Consider the following 22,560-nt stretch of genomic DNA (forward strand, 5'->3'; position numbering starts at 1 on the left):
TGCAACGGCAGTCGCAGAGAGGATTTGTTTGCAAAGTGATTGACAGTCAGGGACCGATTGGGGGAGGTCACGGGGGAGTGGAGACAAAAACGCAGTTGAGTTGAGAACATATGGCTACTTAGAAGCCTGTTCCGATCTGCAAGCGACGTGACACCTCCCCGCATCTCCACCCTTACGCACACACCCACACCCTTGGTACACCTGACTAGCCTTAAATATCTCAAATCTGCTAGTGGCTGCTCCAAAGCCGTCTGCATTCTGATTTTATTTGACAAGCCAGCAGTACAAAAGTGATAAGTACAGGTATGATGTGCAAATGATTCTATCTATTGAGGGCTGTGAAAACGTATGGGGCAATGGGGGTCATTCCGACCTGATCGCACGCTAGGTTTTTTCGCTGCGGTGCGATCAGGTCAAAACTTGGCAAAACTGCGCATGCGTATGCACCGCAGTGCGCAGGCGCGTCGTACGGGTACATAGCGGATCATTGCTTAGCGATGGATTTAACGAAGAATCCGTTCGCACAGCCGATCGCAAGGAGATTGACAGGAAGAGGGCGTTTGTGGGTGGCAACTGACTGTTTTCTGGGAGTGTTTAGAAAAACGCAGGCATGTCCAAGCGTTTGCAGGGTGGGTGTCTGACGTCAATTCCGGGCCCGGACAGGCCGAAGTGATCACAGCGGCTGAGTAAGTTCAAACCTACTCAGAAACTGCACAAAACTTTTTTGGACAACTCGGCTGCAAAAGCGTTCGCACACTTGCAAAGTGAAAATACACTCCCCTATAGTTGGCGACTATCTGATCGCAGCGCTGCAAAAAGTAGTGTAACCCTGATTAAGGGTTTATATAACACAATTAAACTAAGGTAGTTCAAATATTTTAATAAAAATTAAGTATAAGCATATTGAAGTTAACTAATGTTTGTATATGCATTTTCTGAGGTAAATAATATAGTTCACATATATGTAATTGTATGTACATTGATGTAAATGTAGTGGTAAATACAATTTAAGCTTATTTTATGGTTTCACAGTTCATCTAAACGGTTAATGTCCTTGTGCTCCTAACTGTCAATCGGGTGGTATTCATGTGACCGCCGGTCAGCTGACCGACAGTCACATGACCTCCTCCACCAGCCCGATGGGTCACTATCCCGATGGTCGGCATGCCGACCAACAGGGACTATTTCCACTCGTGGGTGTCCACGACACCCATAGAGTGGGAATAGAACCCGTGGCGACCGCAGGTCGCCACCGAGCCCACAGCGTGGCGAGCGCAGCGAGCCCGCAAGGGGCTTGCTGCACTCACCCCTCCCCACCGGGATCCCGGCGTCGGTATGCTGCCGGTATCCCGGCGTCGGAAAGCTGACCGGCGGTCAGGAGACTGCCGGTCAGCAGTACTACACCCCTGTCAATCACCTAGTGGGGTGATTGCCAGTGGGCGGGGCATCACCTCAGAGTGGGTCATGTGACTACTAGAGAGGGGTGGATAGGTGCTGTCAGTGTAGCTGACAATGAGACTGCAGATCCTCTGGTGGGAGCACACACCTCATTGCTGCTCCGGCCGTCGCCCACATTAGAGGTGAGTGGTATACATTGCGGCGGCTGGAGGGGGCTTAGTGTGTGAAGCCAGAGCAGAGCTTCCTGGCTGTAAAGGTGGCGTCAACGGCATTGAGGCTCAGCACTGTTCACAGAACCCGGCATCAGTGCTAGTCAAATCAACCAGCGGTATTAGAAGGGCGCGTCTGTGACAGGGAGGCGGAGAGGGTTCCTTCCTGTACCCCGAGTTATGGCAGCTCTACCTACTACAGACACAGACTCTGACAGTCATAACACAGAAGCCGCAGCAGCAGAGGCTCCATTCTGTGTGGCTGTAAGTGTAAGGGAGAAGTTGGGGGAGTGTGCGCAGGAGGCGGAGACTGAGCAGCAGTGAGGCATTTGTAAGTGTAATACTATACTCACCCCAGCTACACCGAGGCAAAGTGACAGCCCCTGCACTGCAGCTAATATTGCACGCACTTGTAACTTCAAAGGAGTAAATATCTTAGACTAATACTTTGTAGCTATTATAGCAGCTAAGTGACAGTTAATCCAAGAAGATAAAGTACAGTATAGCTGCATAAAATATAATTGATCTCATCTACGGAGGTTCATAAACATTGTAGAGGTAGCTACATTACTCAGCTCACATAATAAGCAGCACCATCTGTGACATTGCTACCTATTGCGCCAACTCCATAACAGTTGCAGAACTACTGTAGCTAACAGAACTACACACAAGTTAGTAGAAGAGTGGCAGGACCGTAGAGTGGCTGCATGTGTGACTCCATATAGTAAATGAGAGGCTCGTAACTAAGATCTAATGGAGGCAGATGAAGAGTAATATGCTGCCTTTTTGGATTTTAAACAAATGTAGCTACTAATATATAAAGCAAAGTTAAAAACTGGAAAGGACATTTTTATTTGATGGCTACAGTTGAGTTTTACGGAGGAGTGCATGAAATATAAAAGGACTGAACTCTTTCCTGAAGGAGATTAAACGCAGCTATATTGAGTAGGTGAATTGTAATTTTCTGCGTGAATCAAAAACATTTCTACATTCAACTAAAGAGTTTGTTAAACAGAGAAATATAACTTCAAACTCAGTTTAGGCTTACAAGGAGAAGCGACAACATACAGTACAGCACATATTGGCCCTCATTCCGAGTTGTTCGCTCGCAAGCTGCTTTTAGCAGCTTTGCACACGCTAAGCCGCCGCCTACTGGGAGTGAATCTTAGCTTATCAAAATTGCGAACGAAAGATTCGCAATATTGCGAAAAGACTTCTCTGTGCAGTTTCTGAGTAGCTCGAGACTTACTCTTCCAGTGCGATCAGTTCAGTGCTTGTCGTTCCTGGTTTGACGTCACAAACACACCCAGCGTTCGCCCAGACACTCCTCCGTTGTTCCAGCCACTCCCGCGTTTTTCCCAGAAACTGTAGCGTTTTTTCAAACACTCCCATAAAACGGCCTGTTTCCGCCCAGAAACACCCACTTCCTGTCAATCACATTACGATCACCAGAACGAAGAAAATACCTCGTAATGCCGTGAGTAAAATACCTAACTGCATAGCAAATTGGCGCAGTCGCAGTGCGAACATTGCGCATGCGCAGTTAGCGGAAAATCGCTGCGATGCGAAGAAAATTACCGAGCGAACAACTATTAGTCAGCACTATAGCACCATAGTGCTGACTAATCCTTCACAGTGGAACTAGTGAAATAGTTAAAGATATCTCACAGTTAACGAAACTTAAGATCCTCCTTAAAGGGCCCCAACGTAAGTGTACCGACATTACTGCAGTACACAGTGAGACAAATTTGAACCCGGGTTTATAGTTATGATTTTTGTTTTGTTTTGTTATTTGTATTTAATAGGGCATATCTATGTGTTCTACAACTACATACGGTGCAACTATTAGATAAATGTTAATGTTGGCAATGTTATTATACCTATGTGCTTACATTAAAACCTATGTATTTGTCTGTTGCATAACATTCTAGTGTAATATTCTTTGTGAAAGCAGATAAAGAATACAGGTATTCTTATACAGCAACAATTTCAGGTGTAAATGTCATGGTATTGTTTAAAATAGTACAACTGTAATCTCACATGCCTACACATAGGACACAGATTGCCTACCCATCAGGCTTACCCAAGCAAGCCAAATAGAATATAGCTTGGGTGGAGGCACATATGTATTAAGTACCCCTGGGTGGTGAGAGAGGGGTTACAGTAGCTAGCGAGCAATCAACTCGGAATGACCCCCAATATGTAATAGCCTGTGAGGTACAGGCTGCTCGGGAATTTCTATGAGTCTGCCCATATTTTTAAAAGGAGCAATCATTTACAAGGCAAAACCTCACAGAACTTCCTGAACAGCCTGCACCTCGCAGGCTATTACATATTACCCTTGGTGTGGCATTTATTAAGGCTTTAGCTATGAGCAGAAATGTTCACATACTGTATTTCTAGCCTGTAATTGAATAGGTCAAATGACAGCTGAGGCAAAATTCAGGAAACTGATCCGTCACCCCGAACGTTGGTGAACTTTATTTGAATGCAAGAAGTGATGTTCAGCCTGCAATGCTAATGCATGGTAACCGTACAGTGTAAGTACAATAACAGTGTACAGTATCTAGGCAGGCCCATCATATGACACACCATAAAATGCATTACAAAGATATACAAGTACACAGTGAAATGTTTAACAGTGATGTGTTGGTGTAAAGAGTGTGTACATTGTGTTTTATCATCCTATACATTACTTTACTACAGCTGGTGGTGACAGCTTAAATATTTTACTTGACAACATCCAGTCTGCCCTATAGAAGCCCAAACACAGAGGTGTGATAAGAATTTCTGGTGTTTCTTTTTATGGGTTTATGGCGCTGCAATATACAGATGGAGCCATCTTTATCTTGGTCTTTAATAGGATTTACTGAGCCAGGGCAGTCGGACTTGGGGGGTCAGTCCGAGTTGATCGTAGCTGTGCTAAACTTAGCACAGCTACGACCATTTTCCCTGACATGCGGGGGGACGCCCAGCACAGGGCTAGTCCGCCCCACATGTCAGTGCCGCCCCCCCCCCCGCACAAATACAAAAGCATCGCACAGCGGCGATGCTTTTGTATTTCTGGAGTAACTCCCGGCCAGCGCAGCTCCTGCGGCTGTCTGGGAGTTGTTAGTCGCTGCCGCTGGCCTCAGCGGCTGCGTGAGATGTTACGCAGCCGCCGCGGCCGCCCCCCCCCCCCAACGGTCCGGCCACGCCTGCATTGGCCGGACCGCGCCCCCTAAAGGGCAGCTTAACGCCGCCGTCCAGCCCCCTCCAGCCCAGCGACCGTCTCTGCCTCAGAGGTGATCGCTAGGCACCGACGTCTGCCATGCGCAGTTCTGACCCGATCGCTGCGCTGCGACAAACTGCAGCGAGCAATCGGGTCGGAATGACCCCCTTAATCCCCTGCTGTAATGACCTAATCCCCTGATGTATTGTTCTCTCTGTATTGTATTGCAGCTGAGAACACTAGATGAAAGGCTTATGCTAATAAACCTTGGTGCACCTAGGCGCAGCAGAGAGGCCAAGATGCGCGTGGCTCCATCTGTACTTCCCTGCAAAGCAAATAATGTTTTGTTATTTAGTTTGTTTACCTTTGCAAAAGTATGCCCATTTTTTAATGATAAGCTGGAGGCTGTGACTAGGGTGATGCGACTGAGTGGCCACCATGCGCTCCCCACCATGGCCGCCCACCACTGCCACTCTGGCATTAATGTGTGGCTTCATGAATAGGCCCCTGGTTCTCCCGACTGGTGTCTGCGGTGCCCACAGGTGACACCCATTCCTGTCAACGTTGTGGACATAACATAATGCGGTTATAGCATTGCCTGTCAGTGACCTGCTTCTGCTCCTGAGCTGTGTGCAGGGGGAAGGAAACACAAGAAGGTACGTTAGCCACCGGGGAGCAGAACACAAGACATACGTGTGGAGAGTGCATAAATGTACAGATAGATTAGGGAGAATTACATACTGTAGCACATGTGTGGGCATACAGATGTGGTAGAGAGCACATGGGTGGGTATACAGATGTGGTAGTTGTAGAGAGAGCACATGGGGGGCATACAGATGTGGTGGTGGTAGAGAGAGCACATGAGTGGGCATACAGATGTGGTAGAGAGAGCACATGAGTGGGCATACAGATGTGGTGGGGTTAGAGAGAGTACATGTGTGGGCATACAGATGTGGTGAGGATATAGAGAGCACATGTGTGGGCATACAGATGGGGCAGTGGTAGAGAGAGCACATGGGTGGGCATACAGATGTGGTGGCAGTGAGAGCACATGGGTGGGCATACAGATGTGGTGGGGGTATAGGGAGCACATGGGTGGGTATACAGATGTGGTGAGGGTAGAGAGAGCACATGGGCAGGCATACAGATGTGGTGACAGTGAGAGCACATGTGTGGGCATACAGATGTGGTGGTAGAGAGAGCACATGTGTGGGCATACAGCTGTGGTGGTAGAGAGAGCACATGTGTGGACATACAGATGTGGTAGTGGTAGAGAGAGCACATGGGTGGGCATACAGATGTGGTGACAGTGAGAGCACATGTGGGGGCATACAGATGTGGTGGTAGAGAGAGCACATGGGTGGGCATACAGATGTGGTGGGGTTAGAGAGAGCACATGGGTGGATAAACAGATGTGGTGAGGGTAGAGAGAGCACGTGGGTGGGCATACAGATGTGGCAGTGGTAGAGAGAGCACGTGTGGGCATACAGATGTGGTGAGGGTAGTGAGAGCACATGGGTGGGCATACAGATGTGGTGGGGGTAGTGAGAGCACGTGGGTGGGCATACAGATGTGGTGGTAGTAGAGAGAGCACATGGGTGGACATACAGATGTGGTGGCAGTGAGAGCACATGGGTGGGCATACAGATGTGGTGGGGGTAGCGAGAGCACATGGGTGGGCATACAGATGTGGTGGTAGTAGAGAGAGCACATGGGTGGACATACAGATGTGGTGACAGTGAGAGCACATGGGTGGGTATACAGATGTGGTGGGGTTAGAGAGAGCACATGGGTGGGTATACAGATGTGGTAGTTGTAGAGAGAGCACATTGGGGGGGCATACAGATGTGGTGGTGGTAGAGAGAGCACATGAGTGGGCATACAGATGTGGTAGAGAGAGCACATGAGTGGGCATACAGATGTGGTGGTGGTAGTGAGAGCACATGGGTGGGCATACAGATGTGGTGGTAGTAGAGAGAGCACATGGGTGGACATACAGATGTGGTGACAGTGAGAGCACATGGGTGGGTATACAGATGTGGTGGGGTTAGAGAGAGCACATGGGTGGGTATACAGATGTGGTAGTTGTAGAGAGAGCACATTGGGGGGCATACAGATGTGGTGGTGGTAGAGAGAGCACATGAGTGGGCATACAGATGTGGTAGAGAGAGCACATGAGTGGGCATACAGATGTGCTGGGGTTAGAGAGAGTACATGGGTGGGTATACAGATGTGGTAGTGGTAGAGAGACCACTTGGGTGGGCATACAGATGGGGCAGTGGTAGAGAGAGCACATGGGTGGGCATACAGATGTGGTAGAGAGAGCACATGAGTAGGCATACAGATGTGGTGGGGGTAGAGAGAGCACATGGGTGGGTATACAGATGTGGTGAGGGTAGAGAGAGCACATGGGCAGGCATACAGATGTGGTGACAGTGAGAGCACATGTGTGGGCATACAGATGTGGTGGTAGAGAGAGCACATGTGTGGGCATACAGATGTGGTAGTGGTAGAGTGAGCACATGTGTGGGCATACAGATGTGGGAGTGGTAGAGAGAGCACATGAGTAGGCATACAGATGTGGTGGGGTTAGAGAGAGTACATGGGTGGTTATACAGATGTGGTGAGGATAGAGAGAGCACATGGATGGGCATATTGATGTGGTAGAGAGACCACTTGGGTGGGCCTACAGATGGGGCAGTGTAGAGAGCACATGAGTGGGCATACAGATGTGGTAGTTGTAGAGAGAGCACATGGATGGGCATACAGATGTGGTAGTGGTAGAGAGACCACTTGGGTGGGCATACAGATGGGGCAGTGGTAGAGAGAGCACATGGGTGGGCATACAGATGTGGTGGCAGTGAGAGCACATGGGTGGGCATACAGATGTGGGGGTAGTGAGAGCATATGGGTGGGCATACAGATGTGGTAGTGGTAGAGAGAGCACATGGGCAGGCACACAGATGTGGTGGGGGTATAAAGAGCACACGGGCAGGCATACAGATGTGGTGGGGATATAGAAAGCACATGGGTGGGTATACAGATGTGGTGAGGGTAGAGAGAGCACATGGGCAGGCATACAGATGTGGTGACAGTGAGAGCACGTGTGGGCATACAGATGTGGGGGTAGTGAGAGCATATGGGTGGGCATACAGATGTGGTAGTGGTAGAGAGAGCACATGGGCAGGCATACAGATGTGGTAGTGGTAGAGTGAGCACATGTGTGGGCATACAGATGTGGTAGTGGTAGAGAGAGCACATGAGTGGGCATACAGATGTGGTAGGGTTAGAGAGAGTACATGGGTGGTTATACAGATGTGGTGAGGATAGAGAGCACATGGATGGGCATACAGATATACAGATGTGGTAGAGAGACCACTTGGGTGGGCCTACAGATGGGGCAGTGGTAGAGAGCACATGTGTGGACATACAGATGTGGTAGAGAGCACATGGGTGGGCATACAGATGTGGTAGTTGTAGAGAGAGCACATGGATGGGCATACAGATGTGGTAGAGAGACCACTTGGGTGGGCCTACAGATGGGGCAGTGGTAGAGAGCACATGTGTGGACATACAGATGTGGTAGAGAGCACATGTGTGGGCATACAGATGTGGTAGTGGTAGAGAGAGCACATGAGTGGGCATACAGATGTGGTAGAGAGAGCACATGAGTAGGCACACAGATGTGGTGGGGTTAGAGAGAGCACATGGGTGGGTATACAGATGTGGTGAGGGTAGAGAGCACATGGGTGGGCATACAGATGGGGCAGTGGTAGAGAGAGCACATGGGTGGGCATACACATGTGGCAGTGAGAGCACATGGGTGGGCATACAGATGTGGTGGTAGAGAGAGCACATGAGTGGGCATACAGATGTGGTGGGGTTAGAGAGAGCACATGGGTGGGTATACAGATGTGGTGGGGTTAGAGAGAGTACATGGGTGGGTATACAGATGTGGTGGGGTTAGAGAGAGTACATGGGTGGGTATACAGATGTGGTGGGGTTAGAGAGAGTACATGGGTGGGTATACAGATGTGGTGGGGTTAGAGAGAGTACATGGGTGGGTATACAGATGTGGTGAGGGTAGAGAGAGAACATGGATGGGCATACAGATGTGGTAGAGAGACAACTTGGGTGGGCATACAGATGGGGCAGTGGTAGAGAGAGCACATGGGTGGACATACAGATGTGGTGGCAGTGAGAGCACATGGGTGGGCATACAGATGTGGTGGCAGTGAGAGCACATGTGTGGGTATACAGATGTGGTGGGGTTAGAAAGAGCACATGGGTGGGCATACAGATGTGGTGGGGATAGAGAGAGCACATGGGTGGGCATAGGGGATGCGGTCAAGATCCCGCCGGATGAAATCCCGGTGGTCGGAATCCCGACAACGGGATCCCGACCGGCACAATCCCGACATATTCTCCCTCTGTGGGTGTCCACGACACCCATAGTGGGAGAATAAATTAGTGTGCCAAGTGTAGCGAGGCACCGTGCCCACAAGGGGCTGCGTTACGCTCGCCCCCCTGTCGGGATTGTGCTGCTCGGGATCCCGGTGTCGGTATTCTGACCACCGGGATTTCATCCGGCGGGATCTCGTACTGATCCCGGGCATAGAGATGTGGTGGGGTTAGAGAGAGCACGTGGGTGGACACATAGATGTGGTGGGTATACAGATGTGGTGGGAGTGGAAAGAGCACATGGGTGAGCATACAGATTTGGTGGGGGTAGGGAGCTCACATGGGCAGGCATACAGATGTGGTGGGGGTATAGAGAGCACATGGATGGACATACAGATGTAGTGGGGGTATAGAGAGCACATGGGTGGGCATAAAGATGTGGTGGGTGTAGAGAGAGCACATGGGCAGGCATACAGATGTGGTGGGGGTATAGAGAGCACATGGGCAGGCATACAGATGTGGTGGGGGTATAGAGAGCACATGGGCAGGCATACAGATGTGGTGGGGGTATAGAGAGCACATGGGCAGGCATACAGATGTGGTGGGGGTATAGAGAGCATATGGGCAGGTATACAGATGTGGTGGGGGTATAGAGAGCACATGGATGGACATACAGATGTGGTGGGGGTATAGAGAGCACATGAGTGGGCATAAAGATGTGGTGGGTGTAGAGAGAGCACATGGGCAGGCATACAGATGTGGTGGGGGTATAGAGAGCACATGGATGGACATACAGATGTAGTGGGGGTATAGAGAGCACATGGGCAGGTATACAGATGTGGTGGGGGTATAGAAAGCACATGGATGGACATACAGATGTAGTGGGGGTATAGAGAGCACATGGGTGGGTATACAGATGTGGTGGGGGTATAGAGAGCACATGGGCAGGCATACAGATGTGGTGGGGGTATAGAGAGCACATGGGCAGGCATACATATGTGGTGGGGGTAAAGAGAGCACATGGGCAGGCATACAGATGTGGTGGGGGTATAGAGAGCACATGGGCAGGCATACAGATGTGGTGGGGGTATAGAGAGCATATGGGCAGGTATACAGATGTGGTGGGGGTATAGAGAGCACATGGATGGACATACAGATGTAGTGGGGGTATAGAGAGCACATGGGTGGGCATAAAGATGTGGTGGGTGTAGAGAGAGCACATGGGCAGGCATACAGATGTGGTGGGGGTATAGAGAGCACATGGGCAGGCATACAGATGTGGTGGGGGTATAGAGAGCACATGGGCAGGCATACAGATGTGGTGGGGGTATAGAGAGCACATGGGCAGGCATACAGATGTGGTGGGGGTATAGAGAGCATATGGGCAGGTATACAGATGTGGTGGGGGTATAGAGAGCACATGGATGGACATACAGATGTAGTGGGGGTATAGAGAGCACATGGGTGGGCATAAAGATGTGGTGGGTGTAGAGAGAGCACATGGGCAGGCATACAGATGTGGTGGGGGTATAGAGAGCACATGGATGGACATACAGATGTAGTGGGGGTATAGAGAGCACATGGGCAGGTATACAGATGTGGTGGGGGTATAGAAAGCACATGGATGGATATACAGATGTAGTGGGGGTATAGAGAGCACATGGGTGGGTATACAGATGTGGTGGGGGTATAGAGACACATGGGCAGGCATACAGATGTGGTGGGGGTATAGAGAGCACATGGGCAGGCATACAGATGTGGTGGGGGTATAGAGAGCACATGGGCAGGCATACAGATGTGGTGGGGGTATAGAGAGCACATGGGCAGGCATACAGATGTGGTGGGTGTATAGAGAGCACATGGGCTGGGATACAGATGTGGTGAGGGTATAGAGAGCATATGGGCAGGTATACAGATGTGGTGGAGGCAGAGAGAACACGGGGGCATACAGAAATGGTGGCGGTAGAGAGAGCACATGGGTAGGCATACAGATGTGGTGGGGGTATAGAGAGCACATGGGCAGGTATACAGATGTGGTGGGGGTATAGAAAGCACATGGATGGACATACAGATGTAGTGGGGGTAAAGAGAGCACATGGGTGGGTATACAGATGTGGTGGGGGTATAGAGACACATGGGCAGGCATACAGATGTGGTGGGGGTATAGAGAGCACATGGGCAGGCATACAGATGTGGTGGGGGTATAGAGAGCACATGGGCAGGCATACAGATGTGGTGGGGGTATAGAGAGCACATGGGCAGGCATACAGATGTGGTGGGTGTATAGAGAGCACATGGGCTGGGATACAGATGTGGTGAGGGTATAGAGAGCATATGGGCAGGTATACAGATGTGGTGGAGGCAGAGAGAACACGGGGGCATACAGAAATGGTGGCGGTAGAGAGAGCACATGGGTAGGCATACAGATGTGGTGGGGGTATAGAGAGCACATGGGCAGGCATACAGATGTGGTGGGGGTATAGAGAGCACATGGGCAGGCATACAGATGTGGTGGGGGTATAGAGAGCACATGGGTGGGTATACAGATGTGGTGGGGGTATAGAGAGCACATGGGCAGGCATACAGATGTGGTGGGGGTATAAAGAGCACATGGGCAGGCATACAGATGTGGTGGGGGTATAGAGAGCATATGGGCAGGTTTACAGATGTGGTGGGGGGTATAGAGAGCACATGGATGGACATACAGATGTAGTGGGGGTATAGAGAGCACATGGGTGGGCATAAAGATGTGGTGGGTGTAGAGAGAGCACATGGGCAGGCATACAGATGTGGTGGGGGTATAGAGAGCACATGGGCAGGCATACAGATGTGGTGGGGGTATAGAGAGCACATGGGCAGGCATACAGATGTGGTGGGGGTATAGAGAGCACATGGGCAGGCATACAGATGTGGTGGGGGTATAGAGAGCACATGGGCTGGGATACAGATGTGGTGGGGGTATAGAGAGCACATGGGCAGGCATACAGATGTGGTGGGGGTATAGAGAGCACATGGGCAGGCATACAGATGTGGTGGGGGTATAGAGAGCACATGGGCAGGCATACAGATGTGGTGGGGGTATAGAGAGCACATGGGCAGGCATACAGATGTGGTGGGGGTATAGAGAGCACATGGGCTGGGATACAGATGTGGTGAGGGTATAGAGAGCATATGGGCAGGCATACAGATGTGGTGGGGGTATAGAGAGCACATGGGCTGGGATACAGATGTGGTGGGGGTATAGAGAGCACATGGGCAGGCATACAGATGTGGTGGCGGTATAGAGAGCACATGGGCAGGCATACAGATGTGGTGGCGGTATAGAGAGCACATGGGCAGGCATACAGATGTGGTGGGGGTATAGAGAGCACATGGGCAGGCATACAGATGTGGTGGGGGTATAGAGAGCATATGGGCAGGCATACAGATGTGGTGGCGGTATAGAGAGCACATGGGCAGGCATACAGATGTGGTGGGGGTATAGAGAGCACATGGGCAGGCATAAAGATGTGGTGGCGGTAGAGAGAGCACATGGGCAGGCATACAGATGTGGTGGGGGTATAGAGAGCACATGGGCAGGCATACAGATGTGGTGGGGGTATAGAGAGCACATGGGCAGGCATACAGATGTGGTGGGGGTATAGAGAGCACATGGGCAGGCATACAGATGTGGTGGGGGTATAGAGAGCACATGGGCTGGGATACAGATGTGGTGGGGGTATAGAGAGCACATGGGCAGGCATACAGATGTGGTGGCGGTATAGAGAGCACATGGGCAGGCATACAGATGTGGTGGGGGTATAGAGAGCACATGGGCAGGCATACAGATGTGGTGGGGGTATAGAGAGCACATGGGCTGGGATACAGATGTGGTGAGGGTATAGAGAGCATATGGGCAGGTATACAGATTTGGTGGAGGCAGAGAGAACACGTGGGCATACAGATGTGGTGAGGGTATAGAGAGCACATGGGCAGGCATACAGATGTGGTGGGGGTATAGAGAGCACATGGGCAGGCATACAGATGTGGTGGGGGTATAGAGAGCACATGGGCAGGCATACAGATGTGGTGGCGGTAGAGAGAGCACATGGGCAGGCATACAGATTTGGTGGAGGCAGAGAGAACACGTGGGCATACAGATGTGGTGAGGGTATAGAGAGCACATGGGCAGGCATACAGATGTGGTGGGGGTATAGAGAGCACATGGGCAGGCATACAGATGTGGTGGGGGTATAGAGAGCACATGGGCAGGCATACAGATGTGGTGGCGGTAGAGAGAGCATATGGGCAGGTATACAGATTTGGTGGAGGCAGAGAGAACACGTGGGCATACAGATGTGGTGAGGGTATAGAGAGCACATGGGCAGGCATACAGATGTGGTGAGGGTATAGAGAGCACATGGGCAGGCATACAGATGTGGTGAGGGTATAGAGAGCACATGGGCAGGCATACAGATGTGGTGGGGGTATAGAGAGCACATGGGCAGGCATACAGATGTGGTGAGGGTATAGAGAGCACATGGGCAGGCATACAGATGTGGTGAGGGTATAGAGAGCACATGGGCAGGCATACAGATGTGGTGAGGGTATAGAGAGCACAAGGGCAGGCATACAGATGTGGTGAGGGTATAGAGAGCACATGGGCAGGCATACAGATGTGGTGAGGGTATAGAGAGCACATGGGCAGGCATACAGATGTGGTGAGGGTATAGAGAGCACAAGGGCAGGCATACAGATGTGGTGAGGGTATAGAGAGCACAAGGGCAGGTATACAGATGTGGTGGGGGTATAGAGAGCACATGGGCAGGCATACAGATGTGGTGAGGGTATAGAGAGCACAAGGGCAGGCATACAGATGTGGTGAGGGTATAGAGAGCACATGGGCAGGCATACAGATGTGGTGAGGGTATAGAGAGCACATGGGCAGGCATACAGATGTGGTGGGGGTATAGAGAGCACATGGGCAGGCATACAGATGTGGTGAGGGTATAGAGAGCACATGGGCAGGCATACAGATGTGGTGAGGGTATAGAGAGCACATGGGCAGGCATACAGATGTGGTGAGGGTATAGAGAGCACATGGGCAGGCATACAGATGTGGTGAGGGTATAGAGAGCACAAGGGCAGGCATACAGATGTGGTGGAGGCAGAGAGAACACGTGGGCATACAGATGTGGTGAGGGTATAGAGAGCACATGGGCAGGCATACAGATGTGGTGGGGGTATAGAGAGCACATGGGCAGGCATACAGATGTGGTGGGGGTATAGAGAGCACATGGGCAGGCATACAGATGTGGTGGCGGTAGAGAGAGCATATGGGCAGGTATACAGATTTGGTGGAGGCAGAGAGAACACGTGGGCATACAGATGTGGTGAGGGTATAGAGAGCACATGGGCAGGCATACAGATGTGGTGAGGGTATAGAGAGCACATGGGCAGGCATACAGATGTGGTGAGGGTATAGAGAGCACATGGGCAGGCATACAGATGTGGTGGGGGTATAGAGAGCACATGGGCAGGCATACAGATGTGGTGAGGGTATAGAGAGCACATGGGCAGGCATACAGATGTGGTGAGGGTATAGAGAGCACATGGGCAGGCATACAGATGTGGTGAGGGTATAGAGAGCACAAGGGCAGGCATACAGATGTGGTGAGGGTATAGAGAGCACATGGGCAGGCATACAGATGTGGTGAGGGTATAGAGAGCACATGGGCAGGCATACAGATGTGGTGAGGGTATAGAGAGCACAAGGGCAGGCATACAGATGTGGTGAGGGTATAGAGAGCACAAGGGCAGGTATACAGATGTGGTGGGGGTATAGAGAGCACATGGGCAGGCATACAGATGTGGTGAGGGTATAGAGAGCACAAGGGCAGGCATACAGATGTGGTGAGGGTATAGAGAGCACATGGGCAGGCATACAGATGTGGTGAGGGTATAGAGAGCACATGGGCAGGCATACAGATGTGGTGGGGGTATAGAGAGCACATGGGCAGGCATACAGATGTGGTGAGGGTATAGAGAGCACATGGGCAGGCATACAGATGTGGTGAGGGTATAGAGAGCACATGGGCAGGCATACAGATGTGGTGAGGGTATAGAGAGCACATGGGCAGGCATACAGATGTGGTGAGGGTATAGAGAGCACAAGGGCAGGCATACAGATGTGGTGGAGGCAGAGAGAACACGTGGGCATACAGATGTGGTGGGGGTATAGAGAGCACATGGGCAGGCATACAGATGTGGTGAGGGTATAGAGAGCACATGGGCAGGCATACAGATGTGGTGGGGGTATAGAGAGCACATGGGCAGGCATACAGATGTGGTGAGGGTATAGAGAGCACATGGGCAGGCATACAGATGTGGTGAGGGTATAGAGAGCACATGGGCAGGCATACAGATGTGGTGAGGGTATAGAGAGCACAAGGGCAGGCATACAGATGTGGTGAGGGTATAGAGAGCACATGGGCAGGCATACAGATGTGGTGAGGGTATAGAGAGCACATGGGCAGGCATACAGATGTGGTGAGGGTATAGAGAGCACAAGGGCAGGCATACAGATGTGGTGAGGGTATAGAGAGCACAAGGGCAGGTATACAGATGTGGTGGGGGTATAGAGAGCACATGGGCAGGCATACAGATGTGGTGAGGGTATAGAGAGCACAAGGGCAGGCATACAGATGTGGTGAGGGTATAGAGAGCACATGGGCAGGCATACAGATGTGGTGAGGGTATAGAGAGCACATGGGCAGGCATACAGATGTGGTGGGGGTATAGAGAGCACATGGGCAGGCATACAGATGTGGTGAGGGTATAGAGAGCACATGGGCAGGCATACAGATGTGGTGAGGGTATAGAGAGCACATGGGCAGGCATACAGATGTGGTGAGGGTATAGAGAGCACATGGGCAGGCATACAGATGTGGTGAGGGTATAGAGAGCACAAGGGCAGGCATACAGATGTGGTGGAGGCAGAGAGAACACGTGGGCATACAGATGTGGTGGGGGTATAGAGAGCACATGGGCAGGCATACAGATGTGGTGAGGGTATAGAGAGCACATGGGCAGGCATACAGATGTGGTGGGGGTATAGAGAGCACATGGGCAGGCATACAGATGTGGTGAGGGTATAGAGAGCACATGGGCAGGCATACAGATGTGGTGGGGGTATAGAGAGCACATGGGCAGGCATACAGATGTGGTGGCGGTAGAGAGAGCACATGGGCAGGCATACAGATGTGGTGGCGGTATAGAGAGCACATGGGCAGGCATACAGATGTGGTGAGGGTATAGAGAGCACAATGAGTATGCAACGTGGCTGTGGTACGGGCAGCCGCAGAAGCCTGATTTTCTATCTTATGCTAATGCAATAATTCATAGGCTAATGCATGGGTTTGTGCATCTGCAAGCGGTTTTACGCCTGCCCTGAAACGCCGTATTTCCCGGAAAGACAGAGTACTGTCTCACTAGGAGTAGGACAGACATACAAAAAAAACCCTTAAATATGCATCAGTGCAGGAGTTGTGTGCAAAATGTCGCCAAACAGCGATCCATCTACCTCCAAATCAGGCCCACTGAGTGGTGAAATAGGCTGATTTCATGAATACAAACTGCATTTCTGTAGCCTCATAAATCAATCTTTTTGTGTGTTTTGAAACAAGCAGGTTATTTTATATGTTGGGTAAAATCATCACCGAGCATTCCTCCCTAAGGGCCTGATTCGTCAGACGCAGAAGCAATCGCAGTAGCGTCTATTGCCGACCACCCATCTGCGACTTTATACAGATGTCGCTAATAACTCCTTTACCTTGTGTACCTCCGTGTGGCTGAATGTGCAAGGCCTGAGTCGCCCACTTTTAGCATCCGTGCACACTGTAATACTAATTGGTGCGTCCTTATACACCACCATCGGTCACACTATCGGGATGTGCAACTGCCCTATGCAGCGTCTCCGCATCTGTGTGTCTGGGAATGCAGCCGCTTTCACTGACACTCCCATAATAGGGCATACTGTACCTCAGACCCACTCTCTGTCAGCCCCCCCCCCCCCCCCCCCCCGGCTGGAACACACACTGACATCACTAGCTCTCCCTCTTGTGCAGCAGCAGAACCAGGCAGCCAGAATGTGAGTAGGACAGTATGCAGTGCAGGCAGACACAAAGGAGTATCAGGTTTCATGAACTACAGTACCAACTGAACTTCCCAATCAGAGGATAGATAGGAGAGGGGAGAGAGCTATATTTTTCTATGTGTAGTTTAAGGTTGTTAAATTGTCTTTATTCCACTTCAAGAAACCTTTATAAAATAGATGTCTCTCAAATAGGTGGAGCTATAAACAGTACTCAGGCATTATTAAACTATTAGTTTAAATCTACCGTAATATACACCATTGGTTTAAATTTAATATACACAATCCATACCTCTTAACATACATGACCGATTCCAGGAGGGACAAAACTCTATCTACGTGGGTTTCCCTTTACAGTGCCTCCAGAAAGTATTCACAGCGCTTCACTGTGTCCATATTTTTTTGTTATGTTACAGCCTTATTCCAGATTGGAATAAATTCATTTTTTCCCTCAAAATTCTACACACAATACCCCATAATGACAACGTGAAAAAAGTTTTTTTTCAGATTTTTGCAAATTTATCAAAAATAAAAAACTAAGAAATCACATGTACTGTACATAAATATTCACAGCCTTTGCCATGAAGCTCAAAAATTAGCTCAGGTGCATCATGTTTCCACTGATCATCCTTGGGATGTTCCTAAAGCTTAAATGGAGTCCACCTCTGGTAAATTCAATTGATTGGACATGATTTGGAAAGGCACACACCTGTCTATGGCCCTCATTCCGAGTTGATCGCTCGCTAGCTACTTTTAGCAGCCATGCAGACGCATAGTCACTGCCCACGGGGGAGTGTATTTTCACTTTGCAAGTGTGCAAACGGCTTTGCAGCCGAGCTCAGCAAAAAACATTTTCTGCAGTTTCTGAGTAGGTCTGGACTTACTCAGCCCTTGCGATCACTTCAGTATTTTTGTTCCCGGAATTGACGTCAGACACCCGCCCTGCAAACGCCTGGACACACCTGCGTTTTTCCAAACACTCCCTGAAAACGGTCAATTGCCACCCACAAACGCCTTCATCCTGTCAATCTCCTTGCGATCGGCTGTGCATATGGATTCTTTCGTTAAATCCATCGCTCAGCAACGATCCACTTTGTACATGTATGACGCGCCTGCCCATAGCGGTGCATACGCATGTGCAGTAGTTACCTGATCGGAAAAACGGCAGCGAGCAATCAACTCGGAATGACCCCCAATATAAGGTCCCACACTTGACAATGCTTGGTTTGTGCTCAGACATGCACTAAATCAAAGGGATTGTCTGTAGACCTCCGAGACAGGATTGTCTTGAGGCACAAACCTGGGGAAGGGTACAGAAAAATATCTGCTGCTTTGAAGGTCCCAATGAGCACAGTGGCCTCCATCATCCGTAAATGGAAGACGTTCGGAACCACCAGGACTCTTCCTAGAGCTGGCCGGCCGTCTAAACTGAGCGATCGGGGGAGAAGGGCCCTAGTCAGGGAGCTGACCAAGAACCTGATGGTCACTCTGTCAGAGCTACAGCATTCCTCTGTGGAGAGAGGAGAACCTTTTAGAAGGACAACCATCTCTGCAGCAATCCACAAATCAGGCCTGTATGGTAGAATGGCCAGACGGAAGCCACTTCTTAGTAAAAAGCACATGGCAGCCTGACTGGAATTTGCCAAAATGCACCTGAAGGACTTTCAGACCATGAGAAACAACATTCTCTGGTCTCATGAGACAAAGATTGAACTCTTTGGCGTGAATGCCAGGTCTCATATTTGGAGGAAACAAGGCACCGCTCATCACCAGGCCAATACCATCCCTACAGTGAAGCATGGTGGTGGCAGCATCATGCTTTGGGGATGTTTTTCAGCGGCAGGAACTGGGAGACTAGTCAGGATAGAGGAAAAGATGAATGCAACAATGTACAGAGACATCCTGGATGAAAACCTGCTCTTGACCTCAGACTGGGGCGACGGTTCATCTTTTAGCAGGACAACGATCCTAAGCACACAGCGAAGATGTCAAAGAAATGATTTCAGGACTACTCTGTGAATGTCTTTGAGTGGCCCAGCCAGAGCCCAGACTTGAATCCGATTGAACATCTCTGGAGAGATCTGAAAATGGCTGTGCACGGATGCTTCCCATCCAATCTGATGGAGCTTGAGAGTTGCTGCAAAGAGGAATGGGCAAAACTGACCAAAGATAGGCGTGCCAAGCTTGTGGCATCCAGTGCCGTTTCTTGCGGCGGGCGAGCCGTGCAACCGCACGGGGCGCCCGCCGCGGCACTTCATGAGCACTTTCAAACCCCCCTCCCCTCTCCTCCCGAGTGCCCAGTTCGGGGGGCGGGGTTTCACGGAATGACGCGTTTGCGTCGTGACATCACGACGCAATCGCGTCATTCCACGAAACCCGCACCCCGAGCTGGGCACTCGGGAAGAGGGAGAAGGCGGAGCCAAGCCGGCCAGCGCTGCGCAGACGACGGAGAGGCGGCTGAAGAGCGGGAAGAACCGCTTCAAATGTAAGTCAGCCCCTGTCTCTCCCCCCCCCCCCCCACCTGCCGTACTGTGTAAAATGCGGACACTTGTCTGCCGGAATGTGTAAAATGGGGATGCTTGTCTGCCGGAATGTGTAAAATGGGGACACTTGCCTGCCGTAATATGTAAAATGGGGACTCTTGTCTGCTGGAATGTGTAAAATGGGGACACTTGCCTGCCGGAATGTGTAAAATGGGACACCTGTCTGCCGGAATGTGTAAAATGGGGACACTTGCCTGTTGTACTATGTAAAATGGGGGCACGTGCCTGCCATAATGTGTAAAATGGGGACACTTGCCTGCCATAATATGTAAAATGGGGACACTTGCCTGGCGGAATTTGTAAAATGGGGGCACGTGCCTGCCGGAATGTGTAAAATGGGGGCACGTGCCTGCCGCAATGTGTAAAATGGGGTCACTTGCCTGCCATACTGTGTAAAATGGGGGCACGTGCCTGCCGCAATGTGTAAAATGGGGACACTTTCCTGCCGCAATGTGTAAAATGGGGACACTTTCCTGCCGCAATGTGTAAAATGGGGACACTTTCCTGCCGTACTGTGTAAAATGGGGGCACGTGCCTGCCGCAATGTGTAAAATGGGGACACTTGCCTGTTGTACCGTGTAAAATGGGGGCACGTGCCTGCCGCAATGTGTAAAATGGGGACACTTGCCTGCCATGCTGTGTAAAATGGGGACACTTGCCTTCCGTAATGTGTAAAATGGGGACACTTGCCTGCCGGAATGTGTAAAATGGGGGCACGTGCCTGCCGCAATGTGTAAAATGGGGTCACTTGCCTGCCATGCTGTGTAAAATGGGGGCACGTGCCTGCCGCAATGTGTAAAATGGGGACACTTTCCTGCCGCAATGTGTAAAATGGGGACACTTTCCTGCCGCAATGTGTAAAATGGGGACACTTTCCTGCCGTACTGTGTAAAATGGGGGCACGTGCCTGCCGCAATGTGTAAAATGGGGACACTTGCCTGTTGTACCGTGTAAAATGGGGGCACGTGCCTGCCGCAATGTGTAAAATGGGGACACTTGCCTGCCATGCTGTGTAAAATGGGGACACTTGCCTTCCGTAATGTGTAAAATGGGGACACTTGCCTGCCGGAATGTGTAAAATGGGGGCACGTGCCTGCCGCAATGTGTAAAATGGGGTCACTTGCCTGCCATGCTGTGTAAAATGGGGGCACGTGCCTGCCGCAATGTGTAAAATGGGGAGACTTTCCTGCCGCAATGTGTAAAATGGGGACACTTTCCTGCCGCAATGTGTAAAATGGGGTCACGTGCCTGCCGCAATGTGTAAAATGGGGACACGTGTCTGCCGCAATGTGTAAAATGGGGACACTTTCCTGCCGCAATGTGTAAAATGGGGGCACGTGCCTGCCGCAATGTGTAAAATGGGGACACTTGCCTGTTGTACTGTGTAAAATGGGGGCACGTGCCTGCCGCAATGTGTAAAATGGGGACACTTGCCTGTTGTACTGTGTAAAATGGGGGCACTTGTCTGCCGCAATGTGTAAAATGGGGACACTTGCCTGTTGTACTGTGTAAAATGGGGGCACGTGCCTGCCGCAATGTGTAAAATGGGGACACTTTCCTGCCGCAATGTGTAAAATGGGGGCACGTGCCTGCCGCAATGTGAAAAACGGGGACACTTGCCTACCGTGCTGTGTAAAATGGGGACACTTGCCTGCTGTAATGTGTAAAATGAGGACTTTTGTTTTTTTTATCCTGTGGTGGCCGTGATGATGAGATCAGATGAGGCCACGCCCATCTTAACAAAGCCACGCCCATTTTGACGAGGTCACACCCCCTTGCATACTTTTTCTCTTTATATATATGGGGGGGGGGGCGCGTTTTTTCTTATGTGAATGGGGGGGGGGGGGGGCACATTTTTAAATCTCGCACTGGGAGCCAAATTAGCTAGAAACAGCCCTGGTGGCATCATATTCAAAAAGACTTGAGGCTGTAATTGCTGCCAAAGGTGCATCAGCAAAGTATTGAGTAAAGGCTGTGAATACTTATGTACATGTGATTTCTTAGTTTTTTACTTTTAATAGATTTGCAAAAATCTCAAATACACTTTTTGACGTTGTCATTATGGGGTATTGTGTGTAGCATTTTGAGGGTTAAAAAATAATTTAATCCAGTTTGGAATAAGGCTGTAACATAACAAAATGTGGAAAGAGTGAAGCGCTGTGAATACTTTCCGAATGCACTGTAATTTATGATTGCAATCACTTCTGTTGAAATACCGGCCCTCATTCCGAGTTGATCGGTCGCAAGGCGAATTTAGCAGAGTTACACACGCTAAGCCGCCGCCTACTGGGAGTGAATCTTAGCTTCTTAAAATTGCGACCGATGTATTCGCAATATTGCGATTACTAACTACTTAGCAGTTTCAGAGTAGCTCCAGACTTACTCTGCCTGTGCGATCAGTTCAGTGCTTGTCGTTCCTGGTTGACGTCACAAACACACCCAGCGTTCGCCCAGGCACTCCCACCGTTTCCCCGGCCACTCCTGCGTTTTTTCCGGAAACGGTAGCGTTTTCAGCCACACGCCCCTGAAACGCCGTGTTTCCGCCCAGTAACACCCATTTCCTGTCAATCACATTACGATCGCCGGAGCGAAGAAAAAGCCGTGAGTAAAATTACTTTCATCATAGTAAAGTTACTTGGCGCAGTCGCAGTGCGAACATTGCGCATG

The 22,560-nt window shown here is 50.4% G+C and overlaps 1 long non-coding RNA gene across 1 annotated transcript in view; it reads left to right on the forward strand.

Annotated features, from left to right (window-relative positions):
- Positions 1–222: 222 nt before the first annotated feature.
- Positions 223–22,560, forward strand: part of LOC134943377 (uncharacterized) — a 44,499-nt gene continuing 22,161 nt past the window's right edge. Inside the window, exon 1 of the long non-coding RNA XR_010181501.1 lies at positions 223–303. This is a non-coding gene — a long non-coding RNA (uncharacterized LOC134943377). The remainder of the gene's footprint in view (positions 304–22,560) is intronic.

Source organism: Pseudophryne corroboree, chromosome 7, assembly GCF_028390025.1.
Source record: "Pseudophryne corroboree isolate aPseCor3 chromosome 7, aPseCor3.hap2, whole genome shotgun sequence".
Classification (NCBI taxonomy): Eukaryota; Metazoa; Chordata; class Amphibia; order Anura; family Myobatrachidae; genus Pseudophryne; species Pseudophryne corroboree.